This window comes from Hypanus sabinus, chromosome 7 (assembly GCF_030144855.1).
Source record: "Hypanus sabinus isolate sHypSab1 chromosome 7, sHypSab1.hap1, whole genome shotgun sequence".
NCBI classification, from domain to species: Eukaryota; Metazoa; Chordata; class Chondrichthyes; order Myliobatiformes; family Dasyatidae; genus Hypanus; species Hypanus sabinus.
Genome location: NC_082712.1, coordinates 29,218,049 through 29,234,101, shown reverse-complemented (window position 1 = coordinate 29,234,101; position 16,053 = coordinate 29,218,049). Strand labels below are relative to the sequence as shown.

Below are 16,053 nucleotides of genomic sequence, written 5' to 3'. Positions count from 1 at the left end.
TGTCCGGATGGTTTCCAGCAGGTTCGTTTGGCACGGACTCCGCAAACAGGTCAGTGAATGGGCCAAAACGTGCATGCACTGCCAGACAGCCAAGGTGCAGCGGCACACCAAAGCCCCACCGCATCAGTTCCATCCCGCCCACCGGCGTTTCGACCACATTCATGTGGATATCGTGGCCCCCCTGCCAGTGTCGTGTGGAGCGCGGCACCTCCTGACTATCGTGGACCGGTTCACAAGATGGCCAGAGGCGGTCCCGCTCACCGACACCACCTCCGAATCTTGCGCCCGAGCCCTGATCACCACCTGGATATCTTGCTTTAGTGTACCGGCCTACATTACCTCCGACAGAGGCGCCCAGTTCACCTCCAGCCTGTGGTCAGCTATGGCCAGCCTTTTGGGGACTCAGCTGCACCACACAACTGCCTACCACCCACAGTCGAACGGGCTAGTGGAGGCGTTTCCACCATCACCTGAAGTCGGCCCTCATGCCCCGCCTGAGAGGAGCCAACTGGGTGGACAAGCTTCCCTGGGTCCTACTCGGCATCCGCACAGCGCCCAAGGACGACCTGCATGCCTCGTCGGTCGAGTTGGTATACGGCGCGCCCCTGGTCGTCCCCGGGGAGTTCCTACCAGCCCCACGGGGGCAAGAGGAAGATCCCGCAGCAGTCCTGGGCAGACTACACGAGAAGCTCGGTAACCTGGCCCCCATACCCACTTCACAGCACGGGTGGAACCAGACCTGCAGAACTGTAAGTTTGTGTTTGTACGAAGGGGCGGGCATCGGCCACCGCTGCAGCGGCCATACTAGGGGCCGTTTATGGTGCTCCGGAACAACGGGTCCACGTTCGTGCTGGACGTTGGGGGGAAAGTGGAGATTTTCACGGTGGACTGTCTCAAACCGGCCCATGTGGACCTGGCGCAACCGGCCGAGTTTCCGGCATCTCGGCGCAGAGGCTGACCTCCCAAGCAGGTTCCAGCCCAGACTGTGGACATTGGGGGGTGTATCGCCGGTTCTGGGGGGGGGGTGGTTATGTGGCGACCCATTTCCTAGCACATCCGAACCAGCTCACAATTAGATAGCCTATGGGGGTTTGCGAGCACAGAGCTTTGGAGCCTCTGCGCCATGGGGGGCAGGTTGAGGGAGGCTTAAAAGTGAGGCTGAGGATTTCGAATGAAATTTTTTCCTTCGACTGCAGTTACCGACTCCGTGTCGTAATTTTAGCGCTGCATGTAGCACACCGCTACAGTAGGACCCTATTAAAGATGGTGGAAGTTGTGGAGAATGACATGCTACATGTGAAGTCTCATTGTGTGGTAGGTGACAACAAAAATAACTCTATCCATGTTAAGGCTGCGGGAAGATGGGGTGAGAGCAGATGTCCAGGAAATGGGGGAGATGCAGGTGAGGGCAGCATCAATGGGAGGCAGGGAATCCATATTCCTTGAAGGAGGAGGACATCTCTGATGTTCTGGAAAGGAAATCCTCATCCTGGGAACTGGTGTGGTGAAGATGAAGGAACTGAGAAAAGGAAATGGCATTCTAGAAAGGAAAGATTCTTCCTGAGAACAGATGATATTGCTGTTTGTGGGTGCTTATGGGGCATTAACTGGCTGTCATATTTCTGCTTGTTAGAACAGGGATAAACTTCAATACTATGGTTGTGTGTTTTGGAAAGTTCCAAGATACTCTGCAATGCAAGTTACTGAATTATCAGTTGAAATAGAGGAGAGGCCCAAAAATATGTTTTAATACTGTAAGGTGATGACAACAAAAAAATTACTCAAAGCTATCAACTCTTAACACTGCACATAAACCTTAGAAACATTTTCTATTATTTGACAGCAATTTGTTGACAAACACAAGGGTTTTAGTTTAAAAAGAATCGATAATATCACCCAGAGGGAAGATTGCTGGCAGATCTACAATAACCACAAGGAATCTGCAGGAATTATCATTATGGTATCTCTAACATGTACAATGAGCTCTTGCAGAAATCAGTGTCCATAGAAATTATTGACCAGACCAATGACGTCCATGAGAAGGCTTTTTCTTTAAGCCAACTGTTCAATAAATTCTTGTTGTTGCAGCAACAACCTTGCACTCAACATCAGAAAGACCAAAGAACTGATTGTGGACCTCAGAAAGAGTAAGATGAGGGAACACACACAAGTCCTCAGAGGGATCAGAAGTGGAGAGCAGCTTCAAGTTTCTGGCTGTTAATATCGCTGAGGACCCAACCTGTTTCCAACGTATCTATGTCGCTATAAAGAAAACAATACAGCGGCTATATTTCATTAAGAGTTTGAGGATATTTGGCATGTCACATGCACTCACAAATGCCTACAGATGTACCATGGAGAACACTCTAAATGGCTGCAACACCATCTAGTATGGAGTGGGGGAGTGGTGGGGGGGGGGGCTACTGTACAAAATTGAAATAGGCTGCAGAGAGCTGCAGAATTAGTCAGATCCGTATTGGGCACTCGCCTCCGTACTGTCCAAGACCCCTTCAAAGGCGGTGTCCCCGCAACCTACAGAACAGACCCTCATCTCATTGTTACCATCAAGAAGGAGGTACAGAAGCCTGAAGGCACACACCCAACAATTCAGGAACAGCTTCTTCCCCTCTGCCATCTGATTTCTGAATGGACATTGAACCCATGAACACTACCTCCCTACTTATTTTTTTACTCTACTTATTTAACTTAACTATTTAATATAGTAATGAACTGTAATTCAGTTTTTTTCTTTCTATATTATCACGAATTTCGCTGTACTGCTGCCGCAAAGCTAACAAATTTCGTGACATATGCTGGCGATAATAAACCGGATTCTGACTCTGACTGTCCAGTATTGACATAAATATTCCAGAATCACATATTTATAGCAAGTACTTAAATATAGAAAACAAGTTTCAAATTTCTTACAAAGAAAGTAACCTTAAGCTTTTAGAATGAAGATATTGACTTGATGTTTAGGGAAGCAGAGATTTAATGCAGGGCAGCCTGAGGAAAAATACTGTGCTCTGGAGAAATACTTCAATTTCTAGAGGAAAGGTGGGGAGGGGGATCTAACTATTACAGAGAGAGGTTCAGGTGTCTGGGACAGGTTGCCAGGGGTAAAGGTGAAAGCAGATAGTGACACTAAGAGGTTGTTAGGCAGGCACATGAATATACAGGCAATTGAGGGTTATGGATCCTGCACAGGCAGAGGAGATTTAGTTTCATTTGGCATTGTGGGCTAAAGGACCTGTTGTGCGTTACTCTTCACTTCAGACCACAGAACAATGAGAGGGGAATATGAGAAATTTCAGCCAGATGATTTTTCATAGGACCAAGCGTCACAGAGCACTGAAACAGTTCTTTCAGTCCACCATCAATCACAATAGCAGTCCCACTTACCAGCACATTGTCTGTAGCCTCCTGTGCTTTTGCCTATCCACACTAAGAAGATCAATAATAATGTCTCATGAGGAATGTGTAGGCTCCAAGTAATCTTCAGTGAGGAATCAATATGTACAAGAGATTCTGCAAATGCTGGAAATCCAGAGCAACACACACACAAAATGCTGAAGGAACTCAGCAAGTCAGGCAACATCTAATAAATAATAGATTTTTTTGGGCTGAGACCCTTCATCAGGACTATATCAATATGCACATTGGGAATTTGGCTTCCAGAAGGTGGCCTAGTTCTCTTTTGCTTTCAGCAACAGCTCTGACCTGCATTTCACAGCTTTAACATGATCCTGTATATCTTTCTGTCTCTCTCTTTCTAGATCCCCCGAGTTGGGGAGGAGAGGGTCAAAAGGGAGAGATTAAACATAAGCAACTGAATGTTTTGAAGCAAGATGAGGAGAAATTTCTTCTTTCAGTAAAAAATGAACCTTTGGATTTCTCTACCCCAAAGGACTGTGGAAGCTTTGTTGTGGTCTTCAATCAGAACCAGAATCTGGAGGTTTCTGGCCAGAGTGCGATAGAGCTGGAATTTGGCAGCATGATCAAAGATCAGCCAAGGTCTGGATGAGTGGCTGTTAAAATTCAAAGCGCATAGATAGCCTGCTCGTCCTGTCCCTTCTGCCTCATGTTCTCCAACCAGCCTAATTAACCTATTAACCAGGCATTCCATTAACAGTAGGATCATTTGGGCAACTCTTGTCTCACCCACAGATATTCATAGAACATTAGAAATCTACAGCACATTACAGGCCCTTTGGCCCACAATGTTTTTAAAAATTATTTGTCATCTATATCAGTGATCTGGATGATAATGTGGTAAATTGGATCGGCAAATTTGCTAATGATACAAAGATTGGAGGTGTAGTGGACAGTGAGAAAAGTTTTCAAAGCTTGCAGAGGGATCTGGACCAGCTGGAAAAGTGGGCTGAAAAATGGCAGATGGAGTTTAATACAGACAAGTGTGAGGTATTGCACTTTGGAAGGGAAAACCAAGGTAGAACATACAAGGTAAATGGTAGGACACTGAGGAGTGCAGTAGAATAGAGGGAACTAGGAATACAGACACGTAATTCCCTAAAAGTGGTGTCACAGGTGGATAGGGTTGTAAAGAAAGCTTTTGGTACATTGGCCTTTATAAATCAAAGTTTTGAGTATAAGAGTTGGAATGTTATGGTGAGGTTGTATAACGCATTGGTGAGGCCAAATTTGGAGTATTGTGTGCAGTTTTGGTCACCGAATTACAGGAAGGATATTAATAAGGTTGAAAGGATGCAGAGAAGGTTTACGAGGATGTTGCCAGGACTTGAGAAACTGAGTTACAGAGAAAGGTTGAATAGGTTAGGACTTTATTCCCTGGATCGTAGAAGAATGAGGGGAAATTTGATAGAGGTATATAAAATTATCATGGGTATAGATAGAGTGAATGCATGCAGGCTTTTTCCACTGAGGCTAGGGGAGAAAAAAAACAGAGGACATGGGTTAAGGGTGAAGGGGAAAAGTTTAAAGGGAACATGGGAGGGGGGCTTCTTCACACAGACAGTGGTGGGAGTGTGGAATAAACTGCCAGATGAAGTGGTAAATGCGGGCTCACTTTTAATATTTAAGAAAAACTTAAGACAGGTACATGGATGAGAGGGGTATGAAAGGATATGGGCCAGGTGGGACTAGGCAGAAAAGTGGTTCGGCACAGCCAAGAATGGCCAAAAGGCCTGTTTCTGTGCTGTAATGTTCTATTGTTCTATGGTTCTATGTTGTGCCGATCATGTAACCTACTCTAGAAACAGACTAGAATTTCCCTACTGCATAGGTCCATGTACCTATCTAAGAGACTTATAAAAGATCCTATTGTATCCAGCTCTACCACTGTCGCCGGCAGCCCATTCCATGCACTCACCACTCTCTGTGTAAAAAAACTTACCCCTGACATCTCCTTTGTACCTACTTCCAAGCACCTTAAAACTATGCCCCCTCGTGTTAGCCATTTCAGCCCTGGGAAAAAGCCTCAGGCTATCCACACGATCAATGCCCCTCATCATCTTATACACCACTATCAGGTCACCTCTCATCCTGCGTCACCCCAAGGAGAAAAGGTCGAATCCAGGCAACATCCTTGTAAATCTCCTCTGCACTCTCTCTATAGTATCCCTTTGTTCAGTTCATCCCTCCTCAGTTCTTTAATTTATAACTTGCTTTCCTGCTTCCAATGAAGATAGAGCCATTAAATTTATCTCTCCTCCCCACAGCTTCTGCCTGACCTGCTTAGTATTTCCATCTTTTCTGTTTTCATTTTCACACTTAAGAAATGGCTCGAAGAGTTGAAGAAATTCCTGGACACGCCATCAACATATATAACAATCCCAGGAATGTCACTCCCTCCCAATCATGGCAACACTCTTCCTGACGTAAGGTCAGGAAGCAGGGTACTGGTGAAAGGTTAAGCTTCCTGAATGGAGCAACTTGAACCAGTATGGCCACACAAAACTGCCCAATATTGTGTTTCTGTTTGTATAAGACGCAATAGGGCAGCACAATGAGGTTGTAAATCAGCAATAAATGAGAAAATGACGTGCATTCAGGAACTATTTCTCCGTATCAACAAGCGAGATCAGTGTATTTTTATTCACTGAAAATTTTCATAACTTGCCAGAATGCTTGCTTCCCCAGGGATTCCTGTTTTTAGGGCGGAACTTGTCCAGTGAGCACATTCATTGACTTTAGTTCATTATGAATCACTGAACTAAAAATCAGAGCTGACTCATACAGAATGCTTCCTTTGACACAAAGTTACTTTCATTTTAGGAATACGTGCAAAGATTTTCACTATTCATACTGACATGACGTGCACTGTACATTTATTTAAGTAGCTTTAACTTGCATATTAGACTATTGCAATACAAGACTGTACGACGTATGGTTCAATTCGCCATGTTGCCATGTTATTGTTGTGTTAAGTGGTTAGATTCCAACAAATGCAACCAATATGGGGCAGGATGGTAGCGTAGTGGTTATCATAACACTACTACAGCACCAGCGAGCATGATTCAATTCCCATTGCATGGAGGATGACATTACTCAGTACCTGCCGTCTTCTCATTGCTACCATTAAGCAGGAGGTGCAGGAGCCTGAAGACATCCACTCAATGTTTCAGGAACAGCTTCTTCCCATCAACCATCAGATTTCTGAATGGTCCCAGGAATACTACCCCGGTATTTTTTACTCACTTTTTCACTTACATTTTGCAATATTTATTTCATTTCTTCTTTTATATATACTTATTGTAACTTATAGTTTTCATTATTACACATTGCACTGTGCTACTGCTGCAAAACAACAAATTTTGTGACATATGCCAGTGATATTAAACCTGATTCTGATTCTCCCTGTAACTGTGTGGGTTTCCTCCGGGTGCTTCAGTTTCCTCCCGCATTCCAAAGATGTAGAGATTAAAAGGCTAATTGGTCACATGGGTATAATTGGGAAGCACGGGCTGGAAGGTACTGTTACCAGAGTATATCTCTAAATCTAAAACAAATATAAAATCTCCATCAATTCCCTACTGGCATGTGTGTAGTTCAGAATGGTGCAATCAGAAACAGAAGAGTGAGTGATGCAATGAGGTCTTTCATCCATAAACTATTAATGACTAAAAAAAAGTTCTAGGCTCTACTTCTGTTTGGCAAGCACTAATGAAAACAATCAAAATGATGGCTCACTTGAATTAACAGGAAAATGCAAGACTTTACTCCAAGACCATGGCATACCATTGAGTGCCGGTTAAAATGCAGAACTGTGTGTGCGCTTCGAAATGAAGTAATCATTCTGTGCCTTCTAGCACACAATTATTTGCTGAATCAAAATCACTGCAGTGCTAACCTGTCTCTGCACTGCAAAGGACTAAGTCTCATGAGTCTTTGAAAGGTTAACTCTGATTTTTGGATACCAGGAAATGGTCTCTGTTAGTACTTTAAAAAGCCATTTATGTACGAGGACACTGGAATTTGAAATTGGAATTGGTTTATTTACTAAATCACAGTGAAATGCTTAATTTGCATACTGTACATAGTGTATAGATCAAATCATTGCATGGTGCATTGAAGTACAACAAAGTAAAATAATAGCAGAATGCAGAATAAAGTGAAACTGCAGGTAAAACGATGTGCAAGATTATAGTGAGGTGAAGTGTAAAGTCAAGAGTCCGTATTATTGTATAAGGTATCCATTCAATAGTCTGTGACAGCAGGATGGAAACTGTCCTCGAGTCTGGCCAAGGGACGAAGACCCACCTTCACAATAAAAAGTCCAGATCCTTTCCAGCTCCAGTGCCCACTGTCCCAAAGCAACTGTAAGGGCAAATCACAAATAAAGCCACTTATGTAATATAGCTCAGATGGCACCAGAAATTTTAATAGGACTCAAGAAATCTGTTTCAAACAGGATGCCAATAACCAGCTGAAAACATTCACAATCCTGTGTCAGAGTTGCAACACAGCTTCTGGCTCTGACTTGATCTCAATCCCATGGAAGTACCCTGGAGGCCCAAGTGTATGTACGTTTCATAAGAACAGATCAGATACTACCAACCGTCTCCACAGCACTGCATTCCACCTCTCCTTCGCCTTCCCCCATTTAAACATCCTTCCAACCTTCACTCAGAAATTAAAACGATCACCTTGGAGAAATGTCAAGAAGGTGAGCAACATCTACTGGCTCAGTGGAATAATTGGATAAGAAGCAAGGAAGTGGTGAGCCACTGGTTTAGAGAGTATGCATCATGGTCAGGGATTAAGGGAGCTAGGGCTTTACTCCCTGGAGAGAAGGAGGATGAGAGGAGACATGATAGAGATGTACAAGATATTAAGAGGAATAGACAGAGTGGACAGCCGGTAGTATCTTCCGCAGGGCACCACTGCTCAGTACAAGAGGACATGGCTTTAAGGTAAGGGGTGGGAAGTTCAAGGGGGATATTAGAGGAAGGTTTTTTACTCGGAGAGTGGTTGGTGTGTGGAATGCACTGCCTGAGTCAGTGGTGGAGGCAGATACACTAGTGAAATTTAAGAGACTACTAGACAGGTATATGGAGCAATTTAAGGTGGGGGGATATATGGGAGGCAGGGTTTAAGGGGTGGCACAACACTGTGGGCCTGTACTGTGCTGTACTATTCTGTGTTCACTGTGCTAAAAGTGACTTCAAATTGTTTTCTTCTGTCTTTCAATATTTAAGGATTACAAGAATATTAGGAAGCAGACAAAATATTGTGCAAAAAATCTGCTGTTTGATTTCTTATCTGATAGTTTGCTATGCTTAAACCTTGTCAGCTTACAGGTTTGCTATGGATATATCAATAAATTCTAATTAGTGCACCAAAGTCTGCTCTTGAAATAATATATAGATAGATATTTTATTGACCCCAAAGGAAATTACAGTCATGGTAGCATTACAAGTGCACAGAAATAAACATTAGAAGAGAAGTAGAAAGAATAAAAAATAAGTTACCACAAACAAATATTACAAAAATATTTGTAATATCTACAAATCAACAGTTGATTTGTGAAAGAACAAATAATCCAGTGGTTAATTGGGAATGGGCACATTGGTGAGAAGGCTGTCAGTTATATGTGCTGTCAGAAAGGTTAACGTGTGGAATGAGCTGCCAGAAGAAGTGGGGGATTCGGGTTTGATTTCAACGTTAAAGAGAAATTTGAATAGCTACATGGATGGGAAGAGTATGGGCGGCTATGGTCTGGGTCGAGGTTGCTGAGACTAGGCAGACTAATAAAGTTCTGCACTGACTAGATGGGCTGAAGGGCTTGTTTCTGTGCTGTAGTGTTCTTTGATTCAATGATGGAGCAGTGAGACAGCAACTCTATACGGTGCAACACCGTGCAGCAGAGTGGTGCATCATTCAGAGCACAGCAACTGATATACTGAACAGATTAAACTGAGGAGTAGCCACACATTAACTGAAGTTAAAAGAAGAATTTACTGTAAAAAATAAGTAAGGGAGCACCTGTTACACAGAAGCACCTTGATAAAAGTGTCCTAGTGACTCTTAGCTCCACAGATCTATCCAGAGCAAATAATTCACTAGCATGTCCTTTATTTCAATCCACAAAGTTCTCTTGCCAAAGACTGGATAGAGATAAACTCTTTATGGCCAAAGTTGCTGAGCATTTAACTATACAGGTGTTTATAATCTACAACAAGCTCTAAATTCTTCACATAAATCACACACAGTTATCTCTGTTAATGTTCCCCTCAGTCAAGACATTTTATTTGGCAGCTTGACCTTCTTTGAAGAACATAGAGATAGAAATTAGCTATTTTTTTCTTTCCATGGAGATTCTATCTTTCCAAAAAAAGTAAACATCTCTTATTTATAGGGACTCAAAGTTAGGCATGTGGATGAAAGAAAATAGAGGATTATGGGCTATATAGGAAGGAAGAGTTTGACTAATCAAAGGTCAGTACAACATAATGGGCCGAATGTGTTCTATGTTCTAAATAAAAATGTATTCAACTAATCACCTACTGCTTGTCTTGCAACATTTACAATGGATTTGAAAGGAGATAATAGAGTCACAACTCATAAGGCTAAACAAGGGCTTCTCTTCGTTAATGAAAACACAAACAAGCTAATAAGTATTTATTACAATCAAACTGCTGCCTGTTAAGCAAATGAGACATTTACTGCACTACAAGAAGCCACATACATGGAAGCACGTGCATACACATACATATGCAATAGTCAGGAAAGGAATCGGCAAATCTCAATGGGAACACTATAAGTAATTCTGGTAAGTCAATCCCCTGCAGCTCAAAAAATGCATTAAACCATGTTATTTCAGAAAAAGAAAGTAAGCTCACGGCTACTGATTCAGTGCTGGCTCTGGGAAAAATATATTAATTCCAATTCCTGTCTCTGCTTAATGGAGGTAAAGAAATATTTTCCCCAAATACTTATCTTGTTCTCTCTCCTATATCCTATATCCTTAAATTCAAATCAGAAGATCATGAGGTTGAGTAACCCTAATCCTTCTAGTATGTTGATCAGAGAATTTTTATGTAGTGCTGGACTATAACATTTAATAGCACCTGCCTGCAATTCATTTACCCTTTTTACATTACAAAATCCTAACAACAACTGTGTTGCTGTTTCATGTCTAATATGAATGGTCATATAGTATCGGAACCAAATCTTAACAATGGACACTGACCTTGTCCAACCTTTGACCTAAGTTTTAGCGTTTCACACATAAGCAAAATTTTGGAATAAAAATAATTCTTACCTTCCTTACACATTTTTGTTCACTAGCATAAATTCAGTAATTTATCCCAACAGCTCTCTTACAATTCTGAACATAGGTTTCAAGGCCTATTGCCCATTTTATGTTTTCTATTCAGAATGTCAAACCTTCTACGGCAGAGAAATTAGCTCTTTCTAAAATGCAGCTAATGCTTTCTTAAATATTAGGTGCCATGTGATGCCAAATGACAAAACATTCTTAATTACCACCTTCCTTTTCTAATCCAAAATTTCCTAATACTGCCAGTATTATGCAAGAAATTTCAAAATGATTAAGATGAGGAATTTAAATAGCATAAATTAGTTGCAGACTGATCTGGCCAAGTACTGACATTTTTTTTTAAGTTTGACAAGGTGTTTGAAAAGATCATTGCATGCCAACTTTCTGAACTCTTGATGCAAAACTGTGATGGATGTAAGATTGACAGTAAGCTCTGAAGAAGGCTCATTGATGTGAAACTTTGACTGCTTTTTCTTTCCGCTGTTGCTTCTTGACTGGCCGAGTTCTTCTGATATTTGTGCTTTTGATGGTAATTGCTAACCCTGGTCGTAATGCATTCTGATTTTCACCCATGAAGATTTTCATTGGTCAGTCTTTTAGAAAAAACGTGGAATCATTTAAAAAGAATAAGCTTTGAGAATTTAATGTCAAAACTATTCTTAATTAACCCTTTTTGTGCATGTTCATGGTGAGCATTTGAATTATCCCTACATCAAGATTCCTCAGAGCCACACACAATGTTGGAGAGCAGCAGCTACCATATAAAAATTCAACTGCCAATTCACACAATAGTGGGCTCACAGCCATAAATAAAGTAGTAATAACACAATCTGAGCTTGGCTGTATTGTTAGAGGAAAGAATATTGTCTATGTACAGGAGAACAACCCTAGTGTGCCATGGGAACTCACACAAAAATTTGCATCATTCTCTTTGAAACGTTCCTTCAAGGCTGCACTGAACTCTCAGCCTCAATTCTTCAGTTAGCTTGGAAAGCACAGATGTGGGACTTTTATCAAGAGCACCAACTAAATTCAGCCAAAAATCCTTAGGTGGGAAAGAGTTAAATCACATATGAGTTCCAGCTCCAAAAGCACGTGTGCTGTGATGGTAACCATGGAATCTTCGTGCTGTGTTTGTTACTGTTGTGTAGACATGCTGTTCTTGTGACAATGGCTTTGTTTTTTTTATTCTTTCTAATTTCACTCAACATTGTCAACTGTATCTCTCCAAGATGGTTCATCGCCACAGAACTTCAGTTAGTTTCACTGTTAAGTCTCATAACAATAGGTGTCACAGCACTCCAATAGCTTCACTTCCATCCCTACATAATAATTAAATGTCACTTGACTCCCATCAACAAGAAAAATGCGGTCAATGTACATATGTCTAGGATGGCATTCAATTCCACCTATTTCACTGGTGCCAGACATCTCAAGTTATTTGGATGACTTTCAGACCAAGTTGACAATTGACTTCCATAAAGTAAATTTTAGCAAAGCTATAATCAAGCTCTTTGGCTTTTGCAAACACCAGTCCCACCTCCACCAATTTCTTCAGCTTTACCTTAGACTAAGGTATGTAGAAACATGGCATACTCATTTTCCTGCCTCTATGATGCCCAGTCCTGATGAAAGGTCTCAGCCTGAAATGGCGAATGTTTATTTCCCTCCACATATGCTGCCTGACCTGCTGCGTTCCTCCAGCACTTTGTGTGTATTGCTGAAGCTTTCCAGCACCTGCAAAATTTCTCATATTTTGGTTCTCTCAATTCTCCTTACAGCCATTCTTCATGACTCTGTCTTCGTCCCCGAATCAGTTATTTTCTTGTTCTCTGCTCTGTTTGGTATCCAATAGCAAAAAGAACGTCAACAGACTTTTCTACAAACAAGGACTGAGGATTTGGCTCTTATCCATCTCCTTACAATTTTAATTTTATTGATTTAAAGTGTAATGAATTTTGCTCTGCACATATCTTCCCGCAAATAAAACACAGGGTTTGCTTGTCTGGGATTGCACCAGAAATGAAAACAACTTTATATTAGCTGATGTAATGCCATTTTCAAGGGATCAGAGCTCTCTGTTAAAAAGTTGTCAGGGTAAAGAGCCACTTAGAAAGTGAGTGTGGAGGACTGAATGTAGGCTGAAGAGGGATTCAGTGCCTACTATTGAAAAAGTGCAACACACACAAAATGTTAGAGAAACTCAATAGGGCAGGCAACATCTATGGAAATGAATAAACAGTCGATGTTTCAGGCTGACACCCTTCATCAGTCCTGATTCACTATTTGGAAGCCACCTGGCTAAGATCTCATCCTGTAATCTGACTTGCAAAGGCCTCATTTGCAATACATTGGACTACAGCTTGCAGGTTTGTAGTTCTCTATTTATTGCCCAAACATTTAACATAATTACTACAATTTATCATCAGGAAGATATACACAGAACTCTTTCTATTTGCTTCACTGCAAGTCTGAGTGCCACACTCCCAATATCACCTACACTCACATTTAGATCTGCCACCAAGGAACAAAGCACGGGTTGCCTCTACCAGATCTTTGCTAAGGAAGAGGTAGTGCAGTGGATTAAAGGATTAGACACTTAGACCAATCATCTGGAGTCCAGACATTGCTCCACGTCACTTTATTTTTAAGAAGTCCTGTAGGTCACCTAATGATCTATGTGAAAGTTGAAATTTACAGAACATTGACATTAGATTTCACTGTCTAACAGTGCACTGACACTGACAATCGTGGCTTCATTGCATGTGCCCTGTGGGTGAGGTGCATATTCTTCCTGCTGTTGGAATGTAGCCCACCAAGTGCGGTCTTAGCTCCAAAGTGGATATAGCGCAACGCATACAATATTCTTCCACCAAGAAGTGAATGGATGGCTGCTGCTTTAATGGGGGAGGTGATGATAAGGTGAGGTCAGAATGATCACAAAGGATGAGAAGTATTTAGAAAGATTGGGGAGGAAGTCTGCTCTATGTAACAGAACCATGGAAACCATTCAGATCTACAGCCAAGCTCTTCTAGCAGGAGGGAGAGCTCCAGCATGAATGCTCCAATTTCAAAGTAAACTTATTATCAAAGTACACATACGACACCAAATACTACCCTGAGGTTCATTTTCTTACAGGCATTCACTGTAGAACAAAGAAATACAATACAATCAATGAAAAACTACAAAAAGAATGCTTAACTCTTCATAACATGGAGGCACCTTCATGAACGCCCAGAGCCCTGATGACCCTGTAATTTCAGTTTCTGAGGCCCACGTGAGAGCATCATTCAGAGGCTGAGCTCACAGAAACCATCTGGCCCAGACGGGGCACCTGTCCGAGTACTAATGTCCTGCGCTGATCCACTGGCTGGAGTTTTCAACAATATCTCTATATCTTCACTGCTGAGGTACCCACCTGCTTCAGGCAGGGTTCAGTTATCTAAGAAGAACGTGGTAATCTGCCTCAATGACTATCATCCAGCAGCACTTACATCCACCGTGATAAAGTGCTTTGAGAGGCTGGTGGTGAAAAATGCCTGCCTGAGAAATGGCTTGGAACCAAACCAATTTGCCTACCATCACAACAGGTCAACAGCAGATGCCATTTCATTGGTTCTTTGCTCAACCCTGGAACATCTGGACAGCAAATATGCATACAGCAGGACGCTCTTCATTGAATGCAGCTCGGCATTTATTACTATCATTTTCTTAAAACTAATCAATAAACTTCCAAGATCTAAGTCTCAATACATCCTTGTTTAACTGTGCACCCAATTTCCTCACATGCAGACCCTAGTCAGTTCAGATTGGCAACAATGTCTCCTCCACAATCTCCATCAGTGCAGTGCACCACAAGGCTGTGTGCGTAGCCCCCTGCTCTACTTGCTTTATACTTATCACTGTGAGGCTCGTATTTAAGTTTGCTGGTAATACCACTGTCGTTGGCTGAATCAAATGTTGTGACAAATCAAGTTTAAGGGAGTAAGACTGAAAATCTGGCTGAGTGGTGGTCACAACAGCAACCTCTCACTCAATTTCAGCAAAACCAAGGAGCTGATTATTGATTTCAGAAGGAGGATTTCAGAAGTCCATGAACCAGTCTTCATTGGGAGATCATAGGCAGAGAGGGTCAGCAACTTTAAATTCCTTGGTGATATCATTTCAGACGATATGTCCTGGGTCCAGCACGGAAAGCATGGCAACGCCTCTAATATCTTAGAAGTTTGGAAGATTCAGCATGTCATCTAAACCTTTGACGAACTTCTATAGATGTGTGGTGCAGAATATATTGAGTGGTTGTGTCATGGCCTGGTATGGAAACACCAATGCATTGATGACATACTTCAATCTTTTGAATAGTAAAACTGTGAACTGTGAGACAGATCAGATCAACAGTCTGGAATGATCCTGAGGTCAGAAAGCCGAGGACCTGTCATCTGCGGACCAAGGGCACACATTCCTGACCTTGTATGTGCAGTTGCAGCAGTTCATAGGTGTCAGTGGAGACAACAAAAATGCAATGTAAGCATTAGCTCTTTAAATAGCACCATTTCAGGGGAAAAAGTGAGAGGAAAACCTGTTTATTCGATTAGTTTCCATAAGTCTCACAGGAGACAAATTTTGACTATGGCACTACTAACTTTATGATTTCAAATCCCTCCACAGCATTCCCACAATAGATTTTGTTCAAGTAAACCATGCCAGCCTTGCCCTTAACTCCAAAAGTCATGACTGATCTACAAGGGCTAAAATAGTCATGATGTTAATATAATAGTCGTAATGCATATAGAATGGATGTTTCTTACTGTAATAACGTTCTGTCTACAAAACAGCACACAACAACATAAACATCACATCAATCCCTGGCAAAAATTGGTTTCAGGACCACTCAAGACATAATGAAGCATGGGCTCTTTTCTCTTCTGCTTCCGATCTAATCAATAAGGCAACACAATGGCATTATGATAGGTGCTGCTGTCTCACAACCCCAGGGACCTATGTTTGATCCTGACCTTCAGCGCTGTCTGTATGGTGTTTGCATGTTCTCCCTGTGATTGCCTCGGTTTCTTCTGTATACCGTGGGGTTGCCTCCCACACCTGAAAGGTAGAAGATAATTACTACCCCAAACTGAATCTATGAAAGATAATTGTCAAAAGAATCACTGGTCATAACCTGGCAGTTAAAATGATTGGTCACTGTTGAAAGAGGTGACTAAAGTTCTTAAGAACATTGAATCTCAGTCTTGGCCCAAACATCAACTGTTTATTCTTCCCAATAGATCCTGCC

At 41.9% G+C, this 16,053-nt stretch overlaps 1 protein-coding gene across 7 annotated transcripts in view; it reads right to left on the bottom strand.

Moving 5' to 3' along the window:
• LOC132396621 (protein WWC2-like) overlaps positions 1-16,053 on the bottom strand; it is a 248,051-nt gene that overhangs the window by 219,911 nt on the left and 12,087 nt on the right. The window contains exons 2-3 of one of the 7 annotated variants that reach the window (XM_059974321.1): positions 15,779-15,863; positions 7,741-7,797 (exon numbers count right to left, since the gene is read on the bottom strand). The exons of 4 other annotated variants lie outside the window; for them this stretch is intronic. The gene's annotated coding sequence lies outside the window, so the exon portion shown is untranslated. The remainder of the gene's footprint in view (positions 1-7,740; positions 7,798-15,778; positions 15,864-16,053) is intronic. 2 more of the 7 variants (XM_059974323.1, XM_059974324.1) reach the window with 2 other exon arrangements.